Genomic DNA, 26,552 nt, shown 5'->3' with positions numbered 1-26,552 from the left:
GAGACATGGATTCAAAGACAGATTGAAAAGTAGCAGAATTTCAAAACTAGTTTTGAATTCTTTTTATTGGTAAGGTAATTTAGTTGGCCTGTTGAAAATACAAATAGAAGCTAGGGGTCCCAGGTCACACCTGTTCAACTGGGTGAAGTTTGTGATTTATGTCTGTGTAACCTCTGAGGCATGCTGCAGAAGCATCAGTTCTCTAGTGTGGAAACATAAATATGCCCCCTGCCCCAGGACACACACATACCACCCCTAAACCTTTTATCTGTGGGCTTCTAACATTTGTGTTGGCACCTGTTAGGCCAGCTGTAATGTCTTTACACTAATGTCCCTAGTAATAAAAGATGAACAACCCAGAGCTCAAACTCATCTCTTTCACAGCTCATGTTGCTATATTATCATCTCTGTATTTCTTCATTAGTTAAAAATACATTTTCAACACCAGCTCATGCTGTTCTCCATTCTCTGAGAAACAGTAGGTAACAAAGCAAACAAGATCTTGTAGAGCTCATACTAGATGGTAGAAATCAGAAATAAAATTTTTAAAAGGATTGATTTTATATATGGGGGCTAGGGAGAGAGGAGTTATTAGTTTATATAGATTGTCAAGAGAGGTCCTATCTGATGAAATGATGTTTGAGGCTGTAACTGAAAAAGTGAGGGAATAAGTCACGGGAATAGCTCTTGAAATCGTATTTCGGGCTAGTCTTTCTAAATACATAGGCCCTATGCCAAGTGTACACTTAGTGAGTTTGAGGAAATTTAAGAAAGCTGATGTGTCTAAGGGGATAAAAGAGCATAGGAGAGAAGGGTAGGAGAAGGTTGAAAAAAATCTACAACCTTGGGGGTCAACATAAGGAATTTGGATTTGATTTAGAATTTTAGCATTCTAATCTCAGTGACCTAGGAAAACACTGAAAGGGTTTGGCAAAGTGAGAGAAACTGATGTAGACTTTCAAAGACCAGTCCAGATATACCCTGGAGATAGAGTTGAATTGTGCAGCACACTTTGTACAAGAGTACTTCAAAAAATTCATGGAAAATGGAATTAAAAGTAAAGTATATTTTTGTGCAAAATTTTTGCATGCTTCATTTCATAACACGCATTGCTACTCTTTGAAAACTCATCCTCTGTTGCAGCAGACTCTCCCATCACTGAGGAAGACAAGTAGCCAATGTCTTTTATAGTGTTTGAGAAAAATTACTAGGTGTTCAATTGATGACAGGAAACGCTTTTCACTATTTTTTAGATTTATTTATTTATTTGAAAAGCAGAGTTGCAAGAAGAGAAAGGGAGACACAGAGAAAGAGAGATCTCCCATTCATTTGTTTACTCCCCAAATAGCTGCACTGGCCATTGCAGGGCTACACCAAAGCCAGGAGCCAGAAGCTTCTCCAGGTCTCCCACGTGGGTATATTTGGGCCATCCTCCCGCTGCTTTCCAAGGCTTATTAGCAGGGAGGTAATTGCAAATGGAGCAACCGGGACTTTGACTGACACCCATAGGGGACTCCAGCTTCCCCACTATGGCACAATGCTGGATTCTTTGCTACTTTTTAAAAAAAGATTTGTTTACTTATTTGAAAGTCAGAGTTACACAAATAGAAGGAGAGGCAGAGAGAGAGAGAGGTCTTCCATGCACTGGTTCACTTTCCAGATGGCTGCAACGGCTGGAGCTGTGTCAATCCGAAGCCAGGAGCCAGGAACTTCTTCTGAATCTCCCACATGGGTTCAAGGGCCCAAGCACTTGGGCCAACTTCTACTGCTTTCCCAGGCCATAGCAGAGAGCTGTCTTAGGAGTGCAGTAGCCAGGACTTGAACCAGCGCCCATATGGGGTGCTGGCACTGCAGGAGTGGCTTTACCTGCTACACCACAGTGCCAGCACCATCCTTTGTTATTTTTAAAATGAAATATTAGTGATTTTTCCCCTTCATAATGAAAGGTTTAGAAATAAGCCTTGAAAAATGCATACCTATCTATATCAAACATACTTTCAGTTTTGACGTGGTTTTCTCGCATCAGTTTTACATAACTAGCAAATTCATTAAAAGTTGTGCAAAAGTCACTTGAAATTAGTCTTTTTCTAGTATACACATTTGAAAAAATACAGGAAATAATTTGACAGTGAGGTTACAGCCAGCCTTTAGTCTTGATTCACTCAAATGAAACAACTATTTAATTTTTCCTGCTTTGGTTGCTCTTTTTCTCATACGTAAATAAAAATCATCTTCTACCTTGGCTCATGAGAATCTCAGACTCTTTCTTAAACCTTGAGCATGCATTCCCTTGAAAAGATTTTAACACCTTGATGTAATCTTGCTAGTCTACGTTTGCTTCTATTGCCTGTGCTTCTGAGGTCTTTTCTAAGACTTTGCCTATGTCAATGTCTTGAAGATTTTCTCCGATGTTTTCCTCTAGTAATTTAATGATGTCAAGCTGTAGAATTAAATCCTTGATCCATTGTGAGTTGATTCTTATATAAGGTGTAAGGCAGTGGTTTTGTTTCATACTACTGTAGGCATAAATCCAATTTTCCCAAGTCCTTTCTCCAGGGATTTATTTTAGTTCTTTTGTCAAAGATTGTAGCTGTGTGGATTAATTTCTGGGGTTTCTATTCTGTTCCCTTGGTATACATATCTATTTTTGTGCCAGTACCAGGCTGTTTTGATTATAACTAAGCTATAGTATACCTTAAAATCTGGTATTGTGATGCCTCTGGCTTTGTTTTTGTTGTATAAGATTGCTTTAGCTATCGAGAATCTCTTGTGTATCCATATAAATTTTGACATCATTTTTTTCTAGATTTGCAAAAAACGTTGTTGGTATTTTTTTTTAACTTTTATTTAATGAATATAAATTTCCAAAGTACGATTTATGGATTACAATGGCTTCCCCCCCAATACCGTCCCTCCCACCCACAACCCTCCCCTTTCCCACTCCGTCTCCCCTTCCATTCACATCAAGATTCATTTTCGATTATCTTAATATACAGAAGATCAGCTTAGTATACATTAAGTAAGGATTTCAACAGTTTTCTCCCACACAGAAACATAAAGTGAAAAATAATAGATGATTTTTTTAAATGATGATGAAATCAGATCAGACCTATTGTCTTGTTTAATCCCAGTGAGAGTCAAGTTGGGAGTTGATGATTTCTTTTTTTTTTTTTTTTTTTTTTTTTTTTTTTTTACAGAGGATCAGTTTAGTATACATTAAGTAAAGATTTCAACAGTTTGCACCCCCATAGAAACACAAAGTGAAATATATTGTTTGAGTACTCGTTATAGCATTAAATCTCAATGCACAGCACATTAAGGACAGAGATCCTACATGAGGAGTAAGTGCACAGTGACTCCTGTTGTTGACTTTACAAATTGACACTCCTGTCTATGGCATCAGTAATCTCCCTATGCACCAGTCATGAGTTTCCAAGGCTATGGAAGCCCTCTAAGTTCTCCGATTCTTATTTTGTTTAGACAAGGTCATAGTCAAAGTGGAGGTTCTCTCCTCCCTTCAGAGAAAGGCACCTCCTTCTTTGAAGATCTGTTCTTTCCACTGGGATCTCACTCGCAGAGATCTTTTGCCAGAGTGTCTTGGCTTTCCATGCCTGAAATACTCTCATGGGCTTTTCAGCCAGATCCGAATGCCTTTAGGGCTGATTCTGAGGCCAGAGTGCTATTTAGGACATCTGCCATTCTATGAGTCTGCTGAGTATCTCACTTCCCATGTTGGATCACTCTCCCCTTTATTTATTCTATCGGTTAGTGTTAGCAGGTACTAGACTTGTTTATGTGCTCCCTTTGACTCTTAGTCCTTTCATTATGATCAATTGTGAACTGAAATTGATCACTTGGAATAGTGAGATGGCATTGGTACATGCCACCTTGATGGGATTGAATTGGACTCCCCTGGTATGTTTCTAACTCTACCATTTGGGGCAAGTCAGCTTGAGCATGTCCCAAATTATACATCTCTTCCCTCGTTGTTGGTATTTTTATTGGGATTGCATTGAATCTATAACTTAGTTTGGGTAGTAAGGGCATTTTGATGACATTAATTCTTCCAATCCATAGACATGGAATATTCCTCAATTTTTTTGGTCTAATTCTATTTCTTTAATGTTTTATAATTTTCATTGTAGAATTCTTTCATATACTTGGTTAAATTTATCCTGAGGTATTTAAATATTTTTGTAGCTATTGTGAGTGGTACTGATCTTACAAGTCCCTTCTCAGCCATACTATTTGTGTATACAAAGGCTATGGGTTTTTGTGTGTTGATTTTATATTCTACCAAACTATCTTATGAGTTTCAATAGTCTTTTAGTAGAGTCTTTTAGTTCCCCTACACATAGGTTTATGTCATCTGCAAACAGGGATAATTTGGCTTCTACCTTTCTAATTTGTATCCCTTTCTTTTTCTTGCTCAGTGGCTCTGGCTAAAACTACTAGAACAATATTGAATGACAATGGTGAAAGTGAACATCCTTGTCTCATTCCAACTTTTCCATTTTAATATGATGCTGGTTGTGGGTTTGTAATATATTGTCTTGATTGTGTTAAGGATGTTCCTTCTATACCTAATTTGCTTAAGGTTTTTATCATGAAGGGATGTTGTATTTTATGAAATGCTTCCTGAAATATAAAGGAAACATTCAGCAAAGTGAATTAGGAACTGACAGAATGAGAGAAAATATTTAAAAACTATGCAACTGGTAAAGGGTTAATATCTAGGATCTATAAAGAACTCAAGAAACTCAACAACAATAAAACAAAGAATCCAGTTAAGAAATGGGCAAAGGACATGAACAGGCATTTTTCAAATGATAAAATACAGATGGTCAACAGACACACAAAAAAATTCTTAAGTTCACTAGTCATCCAGGAAATGCAAATCAAAACCACAATGAGGTCTCCTCAGTCAGAATGGCTATCATTCAAAAATAATATAATGATAATAGTATTAATAATAATAATAAATAAATAAATACTTATGAGGATGTGAAGGAAAAGGACATACTCTAATACAGTGTTAATGGGTATGTAGTTTAGTTAAAACATTATGGAAGGGCGGAGCCAAGATGGCGGAATAGTGAGGGCGCGCACCGATAGTCCGGGAAAATTTAGTTTAATAAAAGGGGAGTTATGGTAGCCGCAGAAAAAAGAACCAGGAAAATATTGCAGGGGAAACCCTTCTGGATGGAGTAGCCATGAATCGGAGGACCTACTGGCAGAACAAGGTTGCCCACCGCGTGGAAGCCAAGTCGCGGGACCGAGCCGCGGAAGCCCCAGGGTCTGCGTGCCAGTGCTCCAAGGGGAGTGCATGCCACACAGACAAAAGCGGGGAGACTTGCGACATCCAGGGCTCCGAGTCCACACATCGGCACTGGAAGGGGAGGTGAGCTCAATAACCCGAGACATTGGTGGGGAAACGGGGGTCAGAATCTAGAGGGGGCCGGAAAGTGCAGCAAACTCACTACCTGAAAGAAGGAAAAAAAAAAAAAGCTTCGGGGTTTCTCTTCCCCCTAACCTTGCAAAGGTTACAAGGCTGCAAGGCTTGAAGAATTCCCAAGAGACAAAGAGCAGGCCTCCTCTCTGGATTTACATATCAATGGGGGAGAGCTAAGGAACTGAGTCACTACAATTCAGTAGCCTAGGCAACCCAGTGGGAGTCCAGAGGAGCCAAAGACTGGAAGCGAAATACCATCAATTCTGCACAGCCTTGCCCTGCGGTGTTACTTACCCCCTGAATAAATAAAATAAATAAATAAATAAAAAGAGAGAGATTTACCACGCATAACCTGAGGGTGTCACCTTTGCACACCCTTAACCAGGAAGAACCAGGCAGAGCTCTCAGGCCGCACCCATCTCAAGCCTCCAAGGCTCCTCCAACAGCAGGCAGTCCACTTAACAGGGACACAGTATAAAAAAAAAAAAAAAGAAAAAAAAAAACGCACAGTGACGCAAGAAGAATTAACTATGCCGAGTAACAAACACAGAAATAGAGGGAGCAAGATCAACGATGACACTATGATGCCTCCAAATAAGCAAAACACCCCAAGCCAAGAGTATGAAGATGATGAGATAGAAGAAATTCAAGATACGGATTTCAAAAAATTTATGATAAGAACATTTAGAAGTTTTCAAAAGCAAATCCTTGAACTACAGAAATCCTTAATGGACAAGATTGAAAATCTCTCTCGTGAAAATGAAATTTTAAGGAAGAGTCAAAATGAAACTCAGAAACTAGTAGAACAGGAAAGTGTTATAGTGAAGAGAAATCAAAATGAAATGAAGAGCTCAATAGATCAAATGACAAACACATTAGAAAGCCTTAAAAACAGAATGGGTGAAGCAGAAGAGAGAATATCGGACTTAGAAGATAGAGCACAGGAAAACATACAGTCAAACCAAAGAAAAGAAGAGGAAATTAGAAATCTAAAAAATATTGTTGGGAATCTACAGGATACTATTAAAAAAACCAACATTCGAGTTCTAGGAGTTCCTGAAGGCATGGAGAGAGAGAAAGGATTGGAAGGCCTTTTTAGTGAGATACTAGCAGAGAACTTTCCAGGTTTGGAGAAGGACAGAGATATCCTAGTACAGGAAGCTCATAGAACCCCCAATAAACATGACCAAAAGTGATCCTCACCATGACACGTGGTAATTAAACTTACCACAGTGAAACATAAAGAAAAGATCCTAAAATGTGCAAGAGAGAAACGTCAGATTACTCTCAGAGGATCTTCAATCAGACTCACAGCAGACTTCTCATCAGAAACACTACAGGCTAGGAGGGAATGGCGAGACATAGCACAGGTGCTAAGAGAGAAAAATTGCCAGCCCAGAATATTATATCCTGCCAAGCTCTCATTTGTGAATGAAGGTGAAATAAAGACCTTTCATAGCAAACAGAAATTGAAAGACTTTGCGGCCACTCGTCCGGCCCTGCAAAAGATACTTAAAGATGTGCTACACTCAGAAACACAGAAACACGGCCATCAATATGAAAGAAGGGAAAGGAAGAACACCTACCAGTAAAAGAGCATGGGAAGCTCAAAGCATATACTAGAAAATATTTTTGGGAAAATGGCAGGGCAAAGTCACTACGTATCAATAGTCACATTGAACATTAATGGTCTGAATTCTTCAGTTAAAAGACACCGTTTGGCTGACTGGCTCACAGAACACAACCCAACTATTTGTTGCCTACAAGAAACACATCTCTCTAACAAAGAGGCATGCAGACTGAAAGTGAAAGGTTGGAAAAAGATATTCCATGCCAACAGAAACAAAAAAAAAGCAGGTATAGCCATATTAATATCAGACAAAATAAACTTTAATACAAAAAGTGTTAAGAGAGACAAAGAGGGACACTATATAATGATTAAGGGTTCAATTCAACAGGAAGATGTAACTATTATAAATGTATATGCACCTAATTACAGGGCACCGGTCTATTTAAAAGATATGTTAAGGGACTTAAAGGGAGATTTAGATTCCAATACAATAGTACTGGGGGACTTCAATACTCCACTCTCAGAAATAGACAGATCATCCGGACAGAAGATCAACAAGGAAACAGCAGATTTAATTGACACTATTGCCCAAATGGATCTAACAGATATCTACAGAACTTTCAACCCTACATCTACAGACTTCACATTCTTCTCAGCAGTGCATGGAACCTTCTCTAGGATTGACCACATACTAGGCCATAAAGCAAGTCTCAGCAAATTTAAAAGAATTAGAATCATACCATGCAGCTTCTCAGACCACAGCGGAATGAAGCTGGAAATTAGCAACTCAGGAAACCCCAGAAAGTATGCAAACACATAGAGACTGAACAACATGCTCCTGAATGAACACTGGGTCATTCAAGAAATCAAAAGAGAAATCAAAAACTTTCTGGAAATAAATGAAGACAACAACACAACATATCAAAACTTATGGGATACAGCAAAAGCAGTATTGAGAGGCAAATTTATAGCAATAGGTGCCTATATCAAGAAATTGGAAAGGTACCAAATAAATGAGCTTTCAGCGTACCTCAAGGACCTAGAAAAACTGCAGCAAACCAAACCCAAATCTAGTAGGAGAAGAGAAATAATTAAAACCAGAGAAGAAATTAACAGGACTGAATCCAAAAAAACATTACAAAAAATCAGCCAAACGAGGAGCTGGTTTTTTGAAAAAATAAACAAAATTGACACCCCATTGGCCCAACTAACTAAAAAAAGAAGAGAAAAGACCCAAATCAATAAAATCAGAGATGAAAAAGGAAACGTAACAACAGACACCACAGAAATAAAAAGAATCATCAGAAATTACTACAAGGACCTGTATGCCAGCAAACAGGAAAACCTATCAGAAATGGATAGATTCCTGGACACATGCAATCTACCAAAATTGAACCATGAAGACATAGAAAACCTAAATAGACCCATAACTGAAACAGAAATTGAAACAGTAATAAAGACCCTCCCAACAAAGAAAAGCCCAGGACCAGATGGATTCACTGCTGAATTCTACCAGACATTTAAAGAAGAACTAATCCCATTTCTTCTCAAACTATTCAGAACAATCGAAAAAGAGGGAATCCTCCCAAATTCTTTCTATGAAGCCAGCATCATCTTAATCCCTAAGCCAGAGAAAGATGCAGCACTGAAAGAAAATTACAGACCAATATCCCTGATGAACATAGACGCAAAAATCCTCAATAAAATTCTGGCCAATAGAATACAACAACACATCAGGAAAATCATCCACCCAGACCAAGTGGGATTCATCCCTGGTATGCAGGGATGGTTCAACATTCGCAAATCAATCAATGCGATTCACCACATTAACAGACTGCAAAAGAAAAACCATATGATTATCTCAATTGATGCAGAGAAAGCATTTGATAAAATTCAACACCCTTTCATGATGAAAACTCTAAGCAAATTGGTTATAGAAGGAACATTCCTCAATATAATCAAAGCAATTTATAAAAAACCCACAGCCAGCATCCTATTGAATGGGGAAAAGTTGGAAGCATTTCCACTGAAATCTGGCACCAGGCAGGGATGCCCACTCTCACCACTGCTATTTAACATAGTTCTGGAAGTTTTAGCCAGAGCCATCAGACAAGAAAAAGAAATCAAAGGAATACAAATCAAGAAGGAAGAAGTCAAACTATCCCTCTTTGCAGACGATATGATTCTGTACTTAGAGGATCCAAAGAACTCTACTAAGAGACTATTGGAACTCATAGAGGAGTTTGGCAAAGTGGCAGGATATAAAATCAATGCACAAAAATCAACAGCCTTTGTATACACAAGCAATGCCATGACTGAGAAAGAACTGCTAAGATCAATCCCATTCACAATAGCTACAAAAACAATCAAATACCTTGGAATAAACTTAACCAAGGACGTTAAAGATCTCTACGATGAGAATTACAAAACCTTAAAGAAAGAAATAGAAGAGGATACCAAAAAATGGAAAAATCTTCCATGCTCATGGATTGGAAGAATCAATATCATCAAAATGTCCATTCTCCCAAAAGCAATTTATAGATTCAATGCAATACCAATCAAGATACCAAAGACATTCTTCGCAGATCTAGAAAAAATGATGCTGAAATTCATATGGAGGCACAAGAGACCTCGAATAGCTAAAGCAATCTTGTACAACAAAAACAAAGCCGGAGGCATCACAATACCAGATTTCAGGACATACTACAGGGCAGTTGTAATCAAAACAGCATGGTACTGGTATAGAAACAGATGGATAGACCAATGGAACAGAATTGAAACACCAGAAATCAACCCAAACATCTACAGCCAACTTATATTTCATCAAGGATCTAAAACTAATTCCTGGAGCAAGGACAGTCTATTCAATAAATGGTGCTGGGACAACTGGATTTCCACGTGCAGAAGCATGAAGCAAGACCCCTACCTTACACCTTACACAAAAATCCACTCAATGTGGATTAAAGATCTAAATCTACGACCTGACACCATTAAGTTATTAGAGAACATTGGAGAAACCCTTCAAGATATTGGCACAGGCAAAGAGTTTCTGGAAAAGACCCGGGAGGCACAGGCAGTCAAAGCCAAAATTAACGATTGGGATTGCATCAAATTGAGAAGTTTCTGTACTGCAAAAGAAACAGTCAGGAGAGTGAAGAGACAACCGACAGAATGGGAAAAAATATTTGCAAACTATGCAACAGATAAAGGGTTAATAACCAGAATCTACAAAGAGATCAAGAAACTCCACAAAATCAAAACCAACAACCCACTTAAGAGATGGGCCAAGGACTTCAATAGACATTTTTCAAAAGAGGAAATCCAAATGGCCAACAGGCACATGAAAAAATGTTCAAGATCACTAGCAATCAGGGAAATGCAAATCAAAACCACAATGAGGTTTCACCTCACCCCGGTTAGAATGGCTCACATACAGAAATCTACCAACAACAGATGCTGGCGAGGATGTGGGGAAAAAGGGACACTAACCCACTGTTGGTGGGAATGCAAACTGGTCAAGCCACTATGGAAATCAGTCTGGAGATTCCTCAGAAACCTGAAGATAACCCTACTGTTCGACCCAGCCATCCCACTCCTTGGAATTTACCCAAAGGAGTTTAAAATGACAAACAAAAAAGCGGTCTGCACCCTAATGTTTATTGCAGCAAAATTCACAATAGCCAAGACCTGGAACCAACCTAAATGCCCATCAACGGTAGACTGGATAAAGAAATTATGGGATATGTATTCTTTAGAATACTATACAGCAGTAAGAAACAACGAAATCCAGTCATTTGCAACAAAATGGAGGAATCTGGAACACATCATGCTGAGTGAAGTAAGCCAGTCCCAAAGGGACACATACCATATGTTCTCCCTGATCGGTGACAACTGACTGAACACCAAAAAGGAAACCTCCTGAAGTGAAATGGACACTATGAGAAATGGTGACTTGATCAGCATAGCCCTGACTGCTAATGGACAACTTAATACATTATCCCTCTTAGTATTTTTTTTTTTGTCTGTTCTACTTAATATGACTGGTTTAATTCTGTAATTATCACACAGTTATTCTTAAGTGTTGAAAATTAACTGAAATGTGATCCCTGTTAAACATAAGAGTGGGAATAAGAGAGGGAAGAGGGCCGGCGCCGCGGCTCACTAGGCTAATCCTCCGCCTAGCGGCGCCGGCACACCGGGTTCTAGTCCCGGTCGGGGCGCTGGATTCTGTCCCGGTTGCCCCTCTTCCAGGCCAGCCCTCTGCTGTGGCCAGGGAGTGCAGTGGAGGATTGCCCAGGTGCTTGGTCCCTGCACCCCATGGGAGACCAGGAAAAGCACCTGGCTCCTGGCTCCTGCCATCGGATCAGCGCGGTGCACCGGCCGCAACGCGCCGGCCGCGGCGGCCATTGGAGGGTTAACCAACGGCAAAGGAAGACCTTTCTCTCTGTCTCTCTTTCTCACTGTCCACTCTGCCTGTCAAAAAAAAGAAAAAAAAAAGAGAGAGGGAAGAGATGTATAATTTGGGGCATGCTCGGGCTGACTTGCCCCAATTGGTAGAGTTGGAAACATACCAGGGGATTCCAGTTCAATCCCATCAAGGTGGCATGTACCAATGCCATCTCACTATTCCAAGTGATCAATTTCAGTTCACAATTGATCATAATGAAAGGACTAAGAGTCAAAGGGAGCACATAAACAAGTCTAGTACCTGCTAACACTAACCGATAGAATAAATAAAGGGGAGAGTGATCCAACATGGGAAGTGAGATACTCAGCAGACTCATAGAATGGCAGATGTCCTAAATAGCACTCTGGCCTCAGAATCAGCCCTAAAGGCACTCGGATCTGGCTGAAAAGCCCATGAGAGTATTTCAGGCATGGAAAGCCAAGACACTCTGGCAAAAGATCTCTGTGAGTGAGATCCCAGTGGAAAGAACAGGTCTTCAAAGAGGGAGGTGCCTTTCTCTGAAGGGAGGAGAGAACCTCCACTTTGACTATGACCATGTCTAAACAAGATAAGAGTCAGAGAACTCAAGGGGCTTCCATAGCCTTGGAAACTCATGACTGGTGCATAGGGAGATTACTGATGCCATAGACAGGAGTGTCAATTTGTAAAGTCAACAACAGGAGTCACTGTGCACTTGCTCCTCATGTAGGATCTCTGTCCTTAATGTGCTGTACATTGAGGCTTAATGCTATAACGAGTACTCAAACAGTATATTTCACTTTGTGTTTCTATGGGGGTGCAAACAATTGAAATCTTTACTTAATGTACACAAAAAAAAAAAGAAGAAGAAGAAATTGTCAATTCCCAACTTGACTCTCACTGGGATTAAACATGACAATAGGTCTGATCTGATTTCATCATCATTTAAAAAAAATCGTCTATTATTTTTCACTTTATGTTTCTGTGTGGGAGCAAACTGTTGAAATCCTTACTTAAGGTATACTAAGCTGATCTTCTGTATATTAAGATAATCGAAAATGAATCTTGATGTGAATGGAAGGGGAGAGGGAGTAGGAAAGGGGAGGGTTGTGGGTGGGAGGGACGGTATGGGGGGGGAAGCCATTGTAACCCATGAGTCGTTCTTTGGAAATTTATATTCATTAAATAAAAGATAAAAAAAAACATTATGGAAGACAATATGGAGATTCCTCAGAAACCTGAAACTCTACCATATGACCCAGCCATCCCACTCCTGGGAAGCTACACAAAGGAAATGAACTAAGCATATGAAAGAGTTATACCCCAAGTTTATTGCAGTTCAATTCATGATAGCTAAGATATGGAATTAGCCCAGATTTTCACCAAATGTTTACTGGATAAAGAAAATGTATATATATACACTTTGGAATACTATTCAGCCATAAAATAGTGAAACCCTGTTTTGCAACAAAATGGATGCAATTGGATACCATTATGCTTAGTGAAATATCTATTCTCCAAAATACAAATATCATATGTTTTCTCTGGTATATAATAGTTAATATAGAATACAAAAAATGTACAGGAATGAAATGGAAATCTTGTGATTTGATTATTATTTTTAGCCTTTGTGGTAATTCTACTTTTTACTTGTTGAATATTTTGGTTAGTACTGCATTAAACCAGTGATTATACAGTGGTCTGAAATTATGTATTTGCAAGAATTAAAGAAAAAAGGAAGGGAGGATGGGCATTGATGGAAGGAGGGAGAAGGGGACGGAATGTATTATAGTTATCTTCTTAGAAATGTACTTATGAAATAGATGAAATCTGCTCTCTTTATATTAAAACATTTTTAAAAGAAGAATAGCTGGGTTTAATTCCTGATCCATTTTTTAAGGATATATTTGGTAGAATTACAGAGAAAGAAGGAGGGAGAGAGAATGAGAGAGGGAGGGAGAGAGAGAGATGTTCTATCCACTGATTCACTCTCCAATGGTCACAACAATCTGGGTTGGGCCACCTGAAGCCAGAAGCCAGGAGCTTCATTGGGGCCTCCTATGAGGGTACAGAGACCCAATCACTTGGACCATCTCCTGCCGCTTTCCCAGATACATTAGCACGGAGCTTGATTGGAAGTCGATTGGCAAGTACACAAACTGGTGCCTATATCAGATGTCAATATTGCAGGTAGCAGCATAATCGACTATACTACAACACTGGCTCCCCAGCTCCATTTCTTAAAGTTTTTTTTCTAATGAAGATCTTGAGAGGCAGCAGTGATGGCTTAACTTCAGCCTCTGCCTGTCCCCAGGCCAGCTTTGGTCATTGCAGTCATTTGGGGAGCGAGCCAGTGGATGGGAGCATTAGCTCTCTCTCTCTCTCTCTCTCTCTCTCTCTCTCCCCCTTCAAATAAAGTTTTCAAAAGTTCTATTTCCTAGGTTACTATGCAATTTGAGATTTGAATCATTGTTCATTAAAACATAATTACAGAGATTGAATTTATATTCAAACAAATGTTTTCTGAGAGAAAGCAAATATAAAGCTTTATTTATATTACCATGTGTAGGTTTATTAGAGTAATTAGAATAGGGAAGGTTGAAAGGTGCACAATAGTAGGAAAAACCAGAAGAGCAAAGACAAATAAGTGAAGCCTTAGAAAATACTGAGTATAAGTAGACAGGATCATGAAGAGAGGAGGGGATTGACATAGATTAGAATATATATGATATATGGGTTATCTCTTTCAAGTATATTTCATTGGCTTCCAATCTCAGTCAGTTCTTCTCTTAACCTATCCTGTTACCTGCTACCACTTCTATTGACCCCATCCTATGCAACACTGGAAAGATCCTGCTCTCTTCTCATATATCCTGAAAAAATACCAGCATCGATCAAGTAAGATCATTATTGACAAGAATGCCTTGAGTGCAATGTTAGTAGGTGCATCATCCAACCTAGCTATATCTTTGTCATACAGTTAAAAAATAATAAAATGTTTTTTTAACTTTAATTTAATAAATATAAATTTCCAAAGTACAGCTTTTGGATTACAGTGGCTTCCCCCCCACATCATAACTTCTCTCCCACCCGCAACCCTCCCCTTTCCTGCTCCCTCTCCCATTCCATTCACATCAAGATTCATTTTCAATTCTCTTTATATACAGAAGATTAACTTAGTATATATTAAGTAAAGATTTCAACAGTTTGCACCCACACTGAAATACAAAGTGAAAAATACTGTTTGAGTACTAGTTATAGCATTTATTCACATTGTACAACACATTAAGGACAGAGATCCTACATGGGGTGTAAGTGCACAGTGACTCCTGTTGTTGACTTAACAAATTGACACTCTTGTTTATGGCATCAGCAATGGTTTATAAATACACATTGTCAAACTTTATTCTCAATTGCCATGGTGCTAGTAAACATGCTAGGTAGACTCAGAAATTATTTCATTCCTGTGCCACAATTAAATCACATTCAGATTTTATTCATGGAATAGTACTTGTATTTTTTATGCATTTTAATAGGTAACTTGTCGAATAATGCTTCTATTGGACTTTGGAATTGGTTTCTTGTTTGGTCCATGACTACCCTATATGAAACATGATTGCACCAAGGGCCAACAGAGTAGTCAGAATTAAAGCAGCATTCTTAAACATTTTTCCTTATTCAGTGTGAAGTTACCTATGTTTCCCTATATTTACATAAATAATTGTGCATATATGTATGTGTGTGCATGAGTGAGTCCTCACATTTGCCTACCTCCACACATATCATTTCTGAAAAGATTATCTGGAATATGCTGTATTGGATTTGGACTTGTTGTCACATTTCAACCAAATAAAAATTGTATAAACTCAATTCCAAACTCAATCTTGGTAATCAAATAAACACTCAATTCTGATAATTCATTATTTTCATTCAGTTAAATGCTGAACATTAAAAAATATGTCAAATTTAGTGATTTCCCTTGTGTGTTTCATAGTTTGCATGCAATAGCTTGTAAAACCTTCTCCTTAATTTTTAAGTTATTCTATGACAGTGACAAGAGCTGATCTATTCAGTAGTTCTTTGGCTTTTCAAATCATTTAACATAATGACCCACTGGACCTCTCATTAAGCTAAATAGTTCGGAATTCTCCTTTATTGTGGATGAAATTGCAATTTTATTACTTAATTATTAATAAGTCATCAAGAGGACAGAATTTGGGTATGATCTGGAATTATTTGGTCCATTCTGTAACAACTATCAAAATCCAAGCTAAGCAGCCTTCAGAATTCTATTCCTCTTCTTCCACACCACCAAGCAATTCACATTCCCTCCTAAGGTTCAAGTTTTGTGCTCAAATCCAAGGATATCATGTAATGAGGTGTAAAAGGTGACTTCCAGGAGTATCTATTTAATAACTGATTATTTTTACATATTTATTTTTTTAAGTTTATGTATGTATTTGAAAGTCAGAGTTACAGAGAGACACACAGAGAGAGAGACAGAGAGAGAGAGACACAGAAAGCGAGACAGAGATCTTCCATCCACTGGTTCACTCCTCAAATGACCACAATAGCTGGAGCTGGGCTAGGCTGAAGCCAGGAGCCAGAAATTTCTTCTAAATCTCCCACTTGGTGCAGACACCCAAGTATCCGGGCTGCCTCCACTGCTTTCCCTGGCACATTAACAAGGAGCTAGATTGGAAATGGAGCAGGCGGAGCTTTAACCAGAGGCTGGAATGGGATTCTGGCATTGCAGGTGGTGGCTTTACCGGCTACATCATAATGCTGGTCCTTCATTTTTTATTTATTAATAAGACTGCATAAATAATACTGTAGTCCAGTGAGCATCTATATTCCAAAACTTTTGAAATAATACACATTTATTTGGAAAATAATATGCATTTTATTTTCTTTCCTTCACAGTTCTTCCACTAATTCTCTCAGGGATGCAATTCTTATGAAAAATTAAAATTTAAATACAATTATGGTAAGATTGGTATTGAAGTCTATCCAGCACATGAACTTAATTTTCTTCATATTCAATTTCCTTACAGATAATTCAACTCAAGGCAAAATAGTCATTTTTGCCAAATACATTTGTGAAATGTTGAAAGTGTTCAAGGATTTCTATTGTGTTAAAAACAAATTTGAATTTACTAATATGCTGACTGCTTTTATTCTCTTAGATCTCCTTTAATTTTCTAATTTATATAAACACTGTAGGTAAAGAACTCTTGCAAAATATATGCATGGATCACTTTACTAAGGATACATTGATTTAAGTGGAAATACATTAAAGTATAATTAAACATTTTGTTGTGAATACAGAATGTGTTGAAAAATTTAATGACCTTGCTTCTTCTCAAAACATAGAAAAGATAGAAAGTAATAAAGAAGGAAAGGAAGGGAAAATATCAAATATGTATAATAAAGAAAATATTTAAATATATTCATTTTAATTTGAGAGTGTTTATTTTATTAGAAATATTTAGCAAAGTAAAAATTGAGTATTATGGATTAAGTTAGTAGATTAGATGGATAATTTTATTGTCAGGTTAACCCAAGTTCAAGGCTTAGCTTTACTATCCAAAAACTGTAGAACTTGGTCAAGAAACTTAATGTCTAGAAAAGTATTATCTATTTAACTTTACTATAAATATTAAATCACAGGGGCTGGCGCTGTGGTGTAGTGGGTAAAGTCACCACCTGCAGTGCCGGCGTCCCATGTGGGTGCCGATTCGTGTCCTGGCTGCTCCACTTCCAATCCAGCTCCCTGCTGTGGCTTGGGAAAGCAGTAGAAGATGGCCCAAGTCCTTGGGTCCCTGCCCCTGCATGGGAGACCTGGAGGAGGCTCCTGGCTTCGGATAGTTGTAGCTCTGGCCATTGGAGCCATTTGGGGAGTGAACCAGCAGATGGAAGATCTCTCTCTCTCTCTGCCTCTCCTCTCTCTCTGTGTAACTCTGCCTCTCAAATAAATAAATAAATAGATCTTTAAAAATATTAAATCACCAGGCGGCGCTGCAGCTCACTAGGCTAATCCTCTGCCTGCGGCGCCGGCACACCGGGTTCTAGTCTTGGTTGGGGCGCCGGATTCTGTCCTGGTTGCCCCTCTTCTGGGCCAGCTCTCTGCTATGGCCAGGGAGTGCAGTGGAGGATGGCCCAAGTCCTTGAGTCCTGCACCCCATGGGAGACCAGGATAAGCAACTGGCTCCTGCCTTCAGATCAGCGCGGTGCGCTGGCAGCAGTGTGCCGGCCGCAGTGGCCATTGGAGGGTGAACCAACGGCAAAGGAAGACCTTTCTCTCTGTCTCTCTCTCTCTCACTGTCCACTCTGCCTGTCAAAAAATAAAAAAAAAAAAAATATTAAATCACAGTAGTAACGGGAAAATACTAAACCCAGTGTATGTTACGTAGTATTTGCAAAAATTGTCATTTTTTTAAAATTATTTATTTCTAATGGCCCAGCTCTTGGACCATATTCCACTGCTTTTTCCAGGCCATTAATGAGGAGTTGGATTGGAAGTGCAACAGCTGGCATAGGAACCAGACCCACATGGAATGCTGATGTTGCAGATGGCAACTTTACCTGGTCCTCCACAATGCTGGCTCCTTATCAGTTCTTAACATGATGATGATGATCATAATGATGATGGCAATGATGATGATGGTGGTATGATGATATTTCTAAGTAAATTGATGTATAAAACTAAGATACAGTTTAGAATTTGAAAACACTTAATTCAAAATACTTGTCTTGGGGCCAACACTGTGACATAGAGGATAAAGCTACTATCTGTGGTGCTGGTACCCATATAGGCACTGGTTCCAGTCCCGACTGTTCCACTGCCATCCAGATCCCTGCGAATGTGCCTGGGAATGCAGCGGAGTATGTCCCAAGTGTTTGTGCCCCTGCCACCCATGTAGGAAACCTGGAGGAATATCCTAGCTCTTGCATTTGGAAGGCCCAGCTCTGGTTGTTGCAGCCATTTGGAGAGTTAACCAGCTGATGGAGGATCTCTCTCTCTTTTTCCATCTCTCCCTCTATCTCTGTAACTCTGCCTTTCAAGTAAATAAATAAATCTTAATAAAAAATGCTTCTCTTGAATTCCATTTTTTAACTCTAAACCATTCAGGCTAATTTAAGTATAAAAAGAATATATTTATTTCTGTTAAGATTTATTTGAAAGACATAACCAACAGATAGTTTTGTCTTATCTTTAGTATTGATCTAAAATGCTGGTATAAACACAGCATTTAGAAGTTTTTGGATATGTGTGACAATTTACTTTTACTAATAGATTTTAATAACTAAGGTCCAATAACAAAATTGAACCAAACCAAGGATCATCAACCCAAACTAAATCAGACATGAGTTATTTATAACAGACAAAAGTGAGGGGCCACTGCAGGCTACAGATTTGGTCATGATGAGCATCTAAAGAGGCAGCCAGTGGATGGAAATCCTCTCTATATATCTCTTCCTGTATGTCTAAAGTAAATAAATAACAATTAACTTAAAATGATATGAAATTGAAGATAAATTCATAAAACATATAGCACATCATTAAGCATACCTGTTTTGTATTATAGGTTTCATTTGCACACTATTTCTACCTGATAAAGTTGAAGCATTGGAATTAATGTTAGCCTAAAGGGATAATTCAAAGAAACAATGTATGGTAAGACTAGATTTAGATTTCTAAGGTATTTCCAAACTGTCCTCCACAGTGGTTTTACCAATTTGCATTCCCACCAACAGTGGATTAGGGTACCTTACCCCACTTCCTCACCAGCATTTATTGCTTGTTGATTTCTGTATGTAAGCCATTTTAACTGGGGTGAGGTGATTTGCATCTCCCTGACAGCTAGTGATCCTGAGCATTTTTTTTGATGTATCTAAAGGCCATTTGGATTTCTTCTTTTGATAAACGTGTTTAAGACCTTTGCCCACTTCTTGACCAGGTTGTTTGATTTGCTGTTGTTGAGTTTTTTGATCACTTTATATATTCTGGTTATTAATCCTTTATCAGTTGCATGGTTTGCAAATAATTTATCCCATTCTGTTGGTTGGCTCTTTACTTTCCTGACTGTTTCTTTTGTTGTTCAGAAGGTTCTCAATTTGATGTAATCCCACTTGTTAATCTTGATTTTTATTGCTTGTGCCTCTGGAATATTTTCCAGGAACTCTTTGCCTATGTTGATGTCTTGCAGAATTTCCCTAATGCTTTCTAGTAATTTGACGGTATTGGGTCATAGATTTGGTTTTTAATCCATTTTCAATGGATTTTTGTGTAAGGTAGGGGCCCTGCTTCATATTTCTGCATGTGGAAATCCAGTTTTCCCAGCACCATTTATTGAATAGACTATCCTTGCTCCAGGGAATGGTTTTAGCTCCTTGGTCAAATATTAAGTTGGCTGTAGATGTTTGGATTGATTTCTGGCATTTCTTTTCTGTTCCATTGGTCTATCCATCTGTTTCTGTACCAGTACCAGGCTGTTTTGTTTATAACTCCCTTGCAGTATGTCTTGAAATCTGGTATTGTGATGCCTCCAGCTTTATTTTTGTTGTATAAAATTGCTTTAGCTATCCAAGGTCTCTTATGTTTCCAAATGAATTTCAGCATCATTTTTTCTAGATCTGAGAAGAATGTCTTTGGTATTTTGATTGATATTGCATTAAATCTAAATTATTTTTGGAAGAATGGACATTTTTATGATATTGATTCTTCTTATCCATGAACATGGAAGTTTTTTTCCATTTCTTTGTGTCTTTTCTATGCAATCCAGCCATCCCACTCCTTGGAATTTACCCAAAGGAAATGAATTCAGCAAATGAAAGAATCTTCTGTATCTCTATGTTTATTGCAGCTCAATTCACAATAGCTAAGACATGGAATCAACCTAAATGCCCATCAACAGAAGACTGAATAAAGAAATTATGGGATATGTGTTCTATGGAATACTACAAAATGGTTAAAAAAAGTAAAATCCAGTCATTTGCAACTATATGAATGAATCTGGAAAAAATCATACTTAGTAAAATAAGCCAGTCCCAAAAGGACAAATACCATATGTTCTCCCTGATCTGTGATAACTAACAGAGCACCTAAAAGGTAACCTGTAGAAGTGAAACTGACACTACAAGAAGCAATTACATGAATAGCCCTTGTCTTGACTGTCCAGGAACAGTTTATTATTTCATGTTATTTTTAAATTTATTCTTTTTTCTACTTAATACCATTGATTGAACCCTTTACTTAACTTAGAATTAATCATAGGTGCTAATTGAAAATAGATCCCAGTTAAAAATAAGAGTGGGAATGAGAGAGGGAGGAGCTGTGCAGTTTGGTACCCATTCCTATGGACTTACGCCTAAGCGTGAAACAAAAATCTTGCCATGGGACTTTAAATTCTATTAAGCTGAGTGGTACTAACCCCGTTTTACATGATAAAGTGATCATATTAAGTGTGGATTTGATCATATAGGTAGGATTAAAGTCAAAGAAATCACATGAATAAGCCTAAGTGTCTGGTAATAACAATAGATAGAATTAAAAAAGAGAGAAAGTTCCAACATGGGAAGCAGTCCACACTGCAGACTCATAGAATGACAAATACCCTGAACTGCACTCTGACCTCAGAATCAGCCCCTACAGCATTCTGATCTGGCTGAAAATCCCATGAGAGCATTTCAGGACTGGAAAGCCAAGACGTAGTGGCAAAAACTGTCCTGCATGAAGGATCTCTTTCCAGTGGAAAGAAGGGGTCATCAAAGAATGATGTACTTTTCTCTGAAGGGAGGAGAGAACTTCGACTTTGCAAATGGCCCTGTCTAAATACTGATGGAATTTGTGGACTCAAAAGTCTTCCATCGCCTGGCAGCTCATGGCTCAAGAGCCTCAAATTGTCACTGACATCAGAAATAATTGTGTTAATTACTAAATCAACAAGAATCACTGTGCACTTACTTCCCATGTTGGACCTCTGTCCTTAATGAGTTGTATTATGAGAATTAATAGTAAAACTTGTCATCAAACGGTACGTTATACTTTGTGTGTTTGTGTGGGTGCAAACTGTTGAAATTGCTACTTAGTATAGAGTTGGTCTTCTGTATATAATGCCAATTAAAAATGAATTTTAATGAAGAATGGGAAGGGAGAGGGAGTAGGAGGTGAGAGGGGAGTGGGGGTGTGAAGGCAGGGAGGAGGAAGAATCACTCTATTGCTAAAAGCTGTACATATGAAATACATATTCATTAAAAAAAAGCTTCCAAAGAAAGAGAAAGAAACAATGTATTCCTGTCTTTTAATACTATGGTTTTGGTTCTGGGCTTCCTGATTACACTCAAATCCCAGAATACTCAAGATCCTTATAAAAATGCATATTATTTAGGTATATTATACCTTCATTCTCCCATATACTTAATTTATAAGTTGTTTAAAAATATCAAATTGAATGTAAATATGATGTCTGTTTTCCTATTTATATAGAGAGTAACAGCAAGCAAAAAGTTCATACATGTTCAGTGTAGATGCAATTTTTTTCTGAGTATCTTTGAACCACATTTGGTTGAATTCTGCTGTTATGGAACCTGCAGATATGGAGGGCTGACTACAAAATAATGATACATTAATTGACTTATTTCTGCACTGAAAATTTGACCACCAATTTTTTTCTGAATACTGTTTTGAAATAATTCCTACAAAGATAGCTTATATTTTAGGTATTATCATGTGCCAATATGTTATACAGCCTCACAAATGAGATTAAGGAGGACGGAAACATCATTATTCTCTTTCCCATCTCTCTTCGCCCTCTCCCAGGCCCCTACTCCTGATGATTCTCTTTATCAGTCAAAAATTTTAGAAAAGTTGTTTACACTTGCCTAAAAAGTACAAATTCTATTTATAAGATCTCAAAACTTTGATGCTCATAAAATAATTTTAAAAGATAATAAATATTGTTATAATTTCACTTAATCACTCTGGTATGAAGATGCATCTCCTTTTCACCTAACTCCTGTGTCTCAGAATGTTTCACTGTCCCAACAATTATCACCAGGATTAACCTGGGTGGTTTATAGTTAGGTGCATGGATTCTCCTGTTCTCACTTCTCCTTAGGCACTCTTTCTAAAGACATGCGTGCTTAAGTATTTCCATTCAGGAGGACATTTCCAAAAATAGAAAGACATTTATTACAGTACCTTGTAATATACTCTATCAATTTTGCAAATGAGGCAACAGGCACAGAGAGATCAAATAATCTTCTAAAAGTCAGATAATAAATGGCAGATCTTAGGAAACATATCTAACAATGACATTCAACGTATTAACTATTTTCAGTCTAATTATCCATATAATTATTCTTAAGTAAAGAGGATTTCATCAGATGTGATCGTGCTTTATTTTAGGATATGGATAGACCTGGGAGGACATGATCAGTTATTGCAGGCATATTGAAATGTGTGAAGTTGGTGCAAGCTGCTAGCAGCTCATTGGGTAGGTATAGCTCTTGTTCTCTGTTGATGGATATTCCAAGTCATCAGAGACATGAGTTGCATGCACTAACTTATCCATCCCAACCCAGGAGCAGCCAAAGAGGGGGAAGAAACAGACACACTTGTATCTGGTGGGATTTAGAAGGAAGGAGAAAATGGGATTCTAATAGTATGAATGACTACAATGATAGAAAATGCTAAACTTGATAAATTCTGAAATTCAACTCCCCTGCTCCCTGAGAACTTGCACTGTCTCTTCCTCTTTGCTATTTTTTGTGAGTTTTATTACTCGAGGAAACAAATATTATGATTGAATCATTTATTTTAAAAACCATCTTAGTGAACATTTAGTGTGCCAGGCACCATGCCTATTGTCTTATTTCATAAACTGCCAGCTGATGACACATGGATATTTACTGAATTGCTGTCAATCAGGTGAGGCAGGGAATGTGCACCTGTGTTGCTCGCAGATAATGGAAAGAAGTTAGCCTCAATCATCAGCAAGTAGCACTGTGCTTGTAATGACCATCTCTGTGACAAATTCTCCCTAAGTTTGGTTTCTGGGTCTGTTTTTCTCCTCGTGGTTTTTCTTTCAGTTCTACATCACAAAAGCAAGCAAGAAAACAAACAAAAGGCAAAACCAAAAGGAAAAAAATACTCTAAAGGACACATTAATGATCTTTTGAACATTCTGCCCTCTTAAATTCTAGGTGAAGAATTGACATATAAAATACAAAAAAAAAAAAAGTCAAGTTATTTGTCTGAGTTCAGACAGTTGATGTTAAAAAAATAAGTATGGAAAAAAAAAAATGATGACCTAAACAAAAGATCTCTGTGAGTGGGATCCCAGCAGAAAGAACGGGCCATCAAAGAAGGCGGTGCCTTTCTCTGAAGGGAGGAGGGAACTTCCACTTTGACTATGGCCATATCTAAATAAGATCAGAGTTGGCAAACTCAAAACTCAAAAGGTGGCGGGTGCCACGGCTCACTAGGCTAATCCTCTGCCTTGTGGCGCCGGCACGCTGGGTTCTAGTCCCGGTCGGGGCGCCGGATTCTGTCCCGGTTGCCCCTCTTCCAGGCCAGCTCTCTGCTGTGGCCAGGGAGTGCAGTGGAGGATGGCCCAAGTGCTTGGGCCCTGCACCCCATGGGAGACCAGGAGAAGTACCTGGCTCCTGCCATCGGATCAGCACGGTGCGCCGGCCACAGCGCGCTGGCCACGGCGGCCATTGGAGGGTGAACCAATGGCAAAGGAAGACCTTTCTCTCTGTCTCTCTCTCTTACTGTCCACTCTGCCTGTCAAAAAAAAATGAATAAAATAAAATAAAATCAAAAGGCTTCCATAGCCTTGGCAACTCATGACAAGAGCATCGGGGGATTACTGACATCATAAATAAGAGTGGCAATTGTTAAATCAACAACAGGAGTCACTGTGCACTTACTCCCCATGTAGGATCTCTGTCCTTAATGTGTTGTACAATGTGATATAATGCTATAATTAGTACTCAAATAGTAGTTTACACTTTGTGTTTCTGTGTGGGTGCAAACTGTTGAAATCTTTACTCAGTATATACTAAGTTAATCTTCTGTATATAAAGATAATTGAAAATGAATCTTGATGTGAATGGGATGGGAGAAGGAGTGGGAGATGGGAGGGTTGCGGGTAGGAGGGAGGTTATTGGGGGAGAAAGCCACTGTAATCCAAAAGCTGTACTTTGAAAATTTATATTTATTAAATAAAAGTTAAGAAAAAAAGATGTTAAAGCAAAAAAAAAAGTAAGTATGCTTTTTTTTTAAATTTCACTTATTTATTTTTATTTTATTTCAAAGCAGAGAAAGAGAGAGAGAGACAGAGCAATTTCTTCACCCCAGATAAACAGGATCCCAGAACTCAATATGGGCTGCCCGTGTGAGTGGGAGGAACCTACATTTTGTAAGTGCTGTGCGCTACTAATTGTGCATCTGAAGCACCCTGGACCTAAATATTCACAACATCATCTGCTGGCTCTCAGGGCACACATTAGAAGGAAGCTGGATTGAAAGCACAGGATCCAGGTCTCCAACAAAATCCCTGGCATGGAATGTGGGCATCCTAGAGGCATCTTAAACACTGTGCCAAGCGTCTGCTTATTGACTATTTTAGAGCAAATACTGCAGCTCAATCGCTGGACTCCAAATCAGAGTAGATAAATCACAAGAAGATAGAGTTTGAAGCTGAAAATTATCTCACATATCTGCTTCAAAGCAAGTCACTGGCTCCAGACTGTCTCACTGAAAAAGCCTGATGCTGGTTTTCCACTGATGGCCTTATTTCAGATTCTCAAACTGTAGAACATTTCAAATTTACCTGCTACTCTCCTGACACCAAGCTGCCGTTTTTTACATCTGGTCATATAGCACGTTTCAAAACCTTCTCTTGAGGGCAGCCTTATGACAGGAGCTATTGAATTCATGAATGCAGAAGGCGATCCACACAAGCAAGATAATCTACCTTAGAGAACTAATGCTGACAGGAGTCATCTGATGGTAAACTTGTAAACAAATACATAAGCAGGAAAATTGTAAATTGCTGTCACAATGAAAGGACTAATTAGAAGGCGGGGTAGAGAATGACAAGGTGGTTGGGGAAGGTCTGTCTGCCCTGTGACATTTGAGTTGAGACCATAACTGATATGCCAAGAGCTATAAGAGTAATGCTTCGGGCAGAGGAGCCAGAAAGACGACTCTGCAAATGCTAATGAAAGAGTGTGTGTTTTTCTATCAACAGAAGGAATGAGAGCTAGCCAGAGGGCTTAAAGGGACCAGAAGTGAAAGACTGGACATCTTTCAGGAGAGGCAAGAATATGAAGTGCAGTGTCGGGGGGGGAAGGCAGATCCTGGAGCTGAATGGTATGAAGGAATCAGAAGCAGTATGGTCCTAAATGCTCTGCTATGGCATGAGAGAGATGGAAGCATTGTATGCTTTTAATTATTTTGTTTCTCTGTGTATTATGAAGATTTTTTGGACTGATTCAGGAATCTAAGGTACCAGGGAACTCATCTTTTTCAAAGAGTTCTTAGGGGATTTTTTTTCAAAAAGAAAATAATCAAAATAATCGAACCCAACTTGTGGTTATTAAGTTTGAAATGAGCTAATTCACATTTTAAAGAATGCATGGAATGTGATGCTTTACTATTTTTTCATCTTTAATGTACTTTTTTTTAAATATATATATTTCAATTTTCACAACTGTTACAGGCCATCATGATTTAAATCTTTAATGTACTTTTTAAAAAGTTTTAGTTCTACACCAGCATTTAAAATATGTCTTCTGTAGCTTATCTGTGTAACATCACAGTTTCTTAGCATTTTTTTCTTCAAATTAGGAGGTATATAGAAGCACTTATAAGCAAAAAGACTAAAACATTTTGTCATCTGTTCAAGATGATCATTGCTATCTAAACATATAGCATTTTGAGTAGGGAGAGAACCAGAATACAGCACATAGTATTTCAGTTAGGAGTGCAAATCACTTTGTTTTTTAATTTATGTAACTGCAAGAGAGAAACCAGCTAATTTATAGCTAGTACTATTATATGTTGTGTGTGCAGTTGAACTAGGGAGACATAC

The sequence above is a fragment of the Oryctolagus cuniculus genome, chromosome 4, assembly GCF_051225735.1.
Source record: "Oryctolagus cuniculus isolate XC-2025 breed Fujian yellow rabbit chromosome 4, ASM5122573v1, whole genome shotgun sequence".
NCBI classification, from domain to species: Eukaryota; Metazoa; Chordata; class Mammalia; order Lagomorpha; family Leporidae; genus Oryctolagus; species Oryctolagus cuniculus.
The sequence above is the reverse complement of the archived record's forward strand: the minus strand, read 5'-3'. Positions refer to the sequence as shown.